We start from the raw sequence: 6002 nt of genomic DNA, 5'->3' as shown, positions 1-6002 counted from the left end.
TGATTGCATTTTGGTCCGTCCCCGCAACCAATTCTGTGACCTTTTGACCATTTTTTCAACTGCTGTTTTTTGCCTCCGATTCTGTTTTTGTATGTGCGTCGCTTTTCCATTTGCTTGCTCCCTGTGTTGTTTTTCCTAACTTTTAAAAACAAAAAACACTTATTTCCCTTATTTAGCCCTGTTTTCTCTCCCTTGTCTCGGTACTTATTTGTCTGGGACTCATGCCTTCTTTCATCAGTGCTTGCAGCCCAAGCCTTCCCCCTTTCATGTCAGGCAGGGAGCAGCCAGAATTTTTTTCTTTCAACTCCACACTACAGGGAAATCATCAGGAAGTGCCCCCAAACCGCACTGCCAGGCATTGCTGTACCAATGGAGCCCCACTTGGACTTGGGGGCGATGGGGGAGCAGCAGACAAAATGGCAGTTAAGAGCTCTGCACCCAGCTCTGGACATTCTTTGGCTTTTCTGCTACCACAGCACACAAGTGTGTCCTTGCCTGTTGAAATCTTTTCCAGCATTGCAGAGGGCACATTATATGGGAGAGCTTCCTGATATCCTTTCAAGGACAAGTAGGACTCCTTTCAGAGGAGGATACTGCATCCCAAGTGCAAGGGGCCTTGTAGACATGACATCATCTTCCACCCATGAATTTTCTAGTTTTACAGCATCCCCTCTAGCTATTACCTTGCTTGCTTCTGCTGCTGGCCAGCCTAACATACCTGGTATTGGGCAGCCTCGTTTATTACCAGCAGCTCAGACACTGCAGTTTTCAACCTGAATAAGGGAATCCTTAATGGGGGGAATTTCCCAGTACCTGCATGTGCTACCCATGCCAGCTGCTCAGCCAGTGATACAGCCACCTGCAGCTGCTGTCACACAAGCTGTTTTATCATTCCTCACCATTAGCCATGCAGCCTGAGGCTCATGGGAATTGGACTCCCCACTGATATCTGCAAGACCACAGGCTCCCTGTCACTCATTTAGAGACACTGAGCAAGCCAGACAGGTGCCAGCTGGTCCTGCAAGGCTTCTTACCTGCTCTGTTGCTTTGGGTGACACAGCCAGCCAGAGGAGGCTCAGTGAGCCCCATGGTCCTTGCTGCAGTTTCCACAAGGAAAGGTGGTCCAAGACAGGAGCAGCCTCAGCATGACCTCTCTTTGTCTCCTGTGCTTTCCCTTTGGGTGGTGAAACAGCCTTGATTAGGCCCAGTGGGCTTAATTCTCCATGCTGCTGAGACTAAAGTAAAAACCAGCATAGGCAGTGGCTTTTACTGCCATTAACTCAGCAGTGCCATTGTATCCAGCCTTGTAGCTAGCAGAGGCTCTCTCTCTTGTTTGTTCCTCTTGTCTTTGCACAGCACCACAAGCCACATGTTTCCCCACTAGGCCATCCAGAGGGTGAGAGAGAAGCAGAAGCAAACCCCTCCTGTTCCGGTTGAGTCACTCACATGTGCTAAGCAGCAGCCAACCATACCTGCCTTCATGAAACTCCATTCCATTTCACTTCTGCTGGTTTTCCATTCCCCTGCCCTCCGGTCAGCATCCCATAGCCACTGAATGTGTTCTGGTTTTTTTTTGGTATTTTGGAGGTTTCTCACCTTTGGCTTTTTCCTAAATATTTGTTGTCCTTCTGCAAAACCTTTGGGTTTCCTCAGACCTCCTAATATGCCATTTTATGCAGGGATGGTGTTTTGTCTAAAAAAAAAGTTTGAAAACAGAGGAAGTGGTTCACCTGTATCATGAAAGCCCTCCTGCAGCTCAGCTTCCAAAAATGATAAGCGGCCCATTCCAATTTTCCAAAGAAAGGATCAGATTAACAATAATAACAACAATATTTTTTTATTTATATCCCGTCCTCCCCAGCTCCGGGCGGCTAACACCAAATATAAATCACAATAAAACGTAATGGGGAAAAAGTTAATTAAAATACGGCTTAAAATACAGCCTCATTTTAGTAGTAGCCCCTAAATCAAGACCATAAAGGGAGAAAACACCAGGTATTCACCTGAGACAGCTATCTGTGCTGGACCTACATGGGCCACCAAAAAAGCCAAAGGAAAATTTATATACCAAATCCCATATAAGGTGTCAGAGTGAGTCTAAGCCGAAGGCCAGGCGGAACAGCTCCGTCTTGCAGGCCCTGCAGAAAGATGTCAAATCCCGCAGGGCCCTGGTCTCTTGTGACAGTGTTCCACCAAGTCGGGGCCAGTGCTGAAAAGGCCCTGGCGCTAGTTGAGACCAATCTAACCTCCTTGAGGCTCGGTACCTCCAAAGTGTTTTTTATGGACCTTAAGGTCCTCTGCGGGACATACCAGGAGAGGTATGATGGTCCTAGGCTGCATAGGGCTTTAAAGAAGAAGAAGAAGAGAAGAAGAGTTTGGATTTGATATCCTGCCTTTCACTCCCTTTAAGGACTCTCAAAGCGGCTAACATTCTCCTTTCCCTTCCTCCCCCACAACAAACACTCTGTGAGGTGAGTGGGGCTGAGAGACTTCAAGGAAGTGTGACTGGCCCAAGGTCACCCAGGAGCTGCATGTGGAGGAGCGGAGACGCGAACCCGGTTCCCCAGATTACAAGACTACCACTCTCAACCACTACACCACACTGGCTCTCAAAACCAGTGCCCTAAACCTGACCCTGTACTCCACCGGGAGCCAGTGCAGCTGGTAAAGTACTGGATGAATGTGATCCCATGGCAAGGACCCCATAAGGAGCCGCACTGCAGCATTCTGCACCCACTAGAGTTTCTGGGTCAGCTTCAAGGGCAGCCCCACATAGAGTGAGTTACAATAATCAAGCCTGGAGGTGCCTGTCGCATGGATCACTGTGGCCAGATCAGGGCGAGAGAAATAAGGGACCAACTGCTTAATACGGCAGAGATGGAAAAATGCCATCTTTGCCGTGGCTGCAACCTGTGCCTCCATAGAAAGGGAGGCATCAAAGGTTACACTCAAACTCTTGACAGAAGGTGCTGGCACTAATTGAGCCCCTGCAAGAGATGGGAGTTGGATTAGTTGGACAGATTAAGAAAGAAAGTTTCCCACATTGCTATAGGATCTGGCTTCATTCACACATCATGACAAACCATGGTTTATTATACAAACTGCTGTGAGTCTTGGACTCATTTGCTCTTCGCTCTCCTCTAGCAGAGCCACAAAAAGATCAGAAGCTTTCACTTCCAGTTTTGATTGACAAGCTCACTTCATAATTCATGGTTTGAATTTGGCCTATTTTAAACAAACCATAGTTAATAAGGGAAGTTGGGGGAGGTGGGGACACACTGTGCTCCTTCTGGAGTAGTTTGTCTACCTTTGATCTCCATCCTGCACTCAGCTCTCACCTGTGGCTCCTAGAAGCTGTCAGCATGCGACAGTGGCCACATCAGGAATAGCTTTGACTGGCTGGCTAAACAAGGTGAGAGTAGCCAATGGGTCTCAAACCTTCAATGAACTTCCCTTGAATGTGAAGACAAGCTCTGGCAGATTGGGTGGAAGAGACCAATAGTGGGTCCAACAGTCAAGAAGGCAGTTTCTGCAAGTGCTGTAGGAGCTAGTCAACCTGAGAAAGCAGCACATCTAGGAGAAGGAAAACTGTGATCCTAAACCTCCACTGCCTTGCAGTCTCTTTGGGAGAAGAAAAGGCCAAGAAGTAAACCCTACACAAATCTGAAGTGAAGTCCCTCAGAGGGTTGGGTAGTGCCTTGTACGTCTCCTTCTGGCAATTCCTGCAGCCAGTTTGCTCCAAACACACTGCACTGCTTTCCTTTGAGCCACATCAATGAGGCTGAGAGGGTGTTCTTGTCATCTGGGCAACCCAGGACCTCCATCACACTGCCCAAGCTTGTACCCTGGGGAGGTCACTTCAGTGCTGCAAGTTAAGAATAAACAGATTTATTTGTTTGTCAGGTTGAGATGAAATGATGAACTGCAGTTAATCAAAAACAGAACTATTTGCAGATACCCACAGAGGGATAAGGAAGGGAATACACTTAAACCCAAGGCTCTCTGTGGTTCATTCTCATCATGATAAGTCATGGTTTACTACAATGTTCAAACACAGCCATAACATGTCATTTGCTTTACTATGTCCCTTTCTACATTTGCTCTTTGGTTCAACTGTGCAAAGAGGTATGCTATAACTGCATTTCAACATTTGAAGCTGTTTATACACATCACAATAAATTAGGCACTGTAATGTTTTCATATGAAAATGATTAGTTCTTTCTTCTGTGTTGTCATTGAACCTTGATGCATTGCCTTCCTTAGACCATTTACTTGAACTTCTGCTATCTTAAGCATTTCCATCTATAAAATGGGAATAACTTCGTAAGGACTATTTATTGTTGCATACAAGAAGGGCTACAGAAAAATCCAGGGTTATGCTTAGTTATTTATGAAGCTTGACAATATTCATAAAGCAAGCTTTAAACTGCTCTTTTTTGTATAAACTGCTTATTGCAGAAAGCTTTAGGCATAGTTTGGTTAGAGATGTGTTCGGCCTTTTTTATTTTTGAACACAAAGTGTACTGTTTCTCAAGACTTCTCAAAGGTTGGTTATGATCTTTATTGCTATAAATTTTCTAGCAAGTACCTCTTAGGATCAAAAAAAGACTCTTTGAGCAACAAAATTGCTGAAGATTACCATCCTGAAAGGGACACAGATTACAGCTTGCAAAATGTCTAGGAAGGATAAAGCAAGCAAAAGCCCCACCTGACTTTACTTCTGTATTTAAAAACCCTTTACTTTTCATGAAAAGAAACATTTCACAATCTAAATGATCACTTTTAGCCTGCAATTTCCCATAAAAACTTTCACTTTGTTTCTTTTTTCATTCGTAATGTTGTTGAACTAACTGAAAATTGATACACTTAAAATGCTGTTAGCTGTATACTTCCTCAGATCTAAAATCAATGTTTGTGAACCTCCCTCATTGTGTGCTCACTTTGGTGGGCTGGGAAGTAATGAAGAAAAATCTTCACTGAATCATTTTCTTTTCCTTTCACATCCTTTCTGAAATATCACAGTATCTCTCCAGGGAGTTAATCTCTCCTCGTGTCTCTGTATTCACCAAAGAAGTTTCTAAATTGAAAAGACATTCCTTAAAGGAGGTGTGATTGTGATTGCAGTGTATTTCTACATCCCATGAGATCTGGCTAAATTGTGGAAAAGTCTCCTGCGACATCACTTTCAGTTCCATATGTGTCCAGATAAAGTGACTGTCTCAAACTTTGGTTAGTTTCATTTCCTCTAAATTGGGTTATCCTTAAATTCCTGCTAGATCCCCAATTCCAATTATGTGGAATTCACATTGAATTGCAGTTTGGAAGGAACTGTTATGCTTCCCATTGGAAATTTCATTTCAAAGTTACATTTTTGATAATGGGGGCAGCCAAGCAATCTGAGACTGCACATGTGTGACAATAATTTCTCCTCTGCCCTCTTCATGCCTTTCCTGGTTCTGGGAGACCAGGGTAGCTTGTCACTGCAGGAGAGGAAAACATCTGTGCCTCTTCACTCATCTCTGCCTCTTGACTTCCCTCATCCCACTCTCCTGCTTCTTCTTCTTCTTCTTCTAGACTTCTCTCTGCCACAGACTCTCCCTGCTCACTAATCCCTGTTACCTCTTCAGCTTCCAACACCTTCTATTTCCAGTCTTCTCCCTCGGACCACTCATTGTCATCCCACCACCATTCCCCGGGCTCTGAGCCTTCTTCCCTTTAGTATTCCCCAGCTGGTCCCATCCCCCCCCCCATCATTCTTCTGTGTCCAACCAGTCCCTGACACCATTTGATGTTCTCTAGTCAGTTCCGTTTCTTCCCTTCCAGCCAAACTGGTCTGCAAACTCCAATAATTTGCAGGCTGGGGGACTGCACTACTGCTGTCTTCTCCTTTGATGCCTGCATGTGTTTGAGGAAAAGGTGTAACTTCTTACTGTATGACTAGTACCTAGACAGCAGCATTTTGATTCGTTTTCTCAAGAAAATGAAGTTGCACTTAAACTGCA

Source organism: Podarcis tiliguerta (assembly GCF_965153285.1).
Source record: "Podarcis tiliguerta genome assembly, chromosome: 5".
NCBI classification, from domain to species: Eukaryota; Metazoa; Chordata; class Lepidosauria; order Squamata; family Lacertidae; genus Podarcis; species Podarcis tiliguerta.
Note: the sequence above shows the minus strand (reverse complement) of the source record.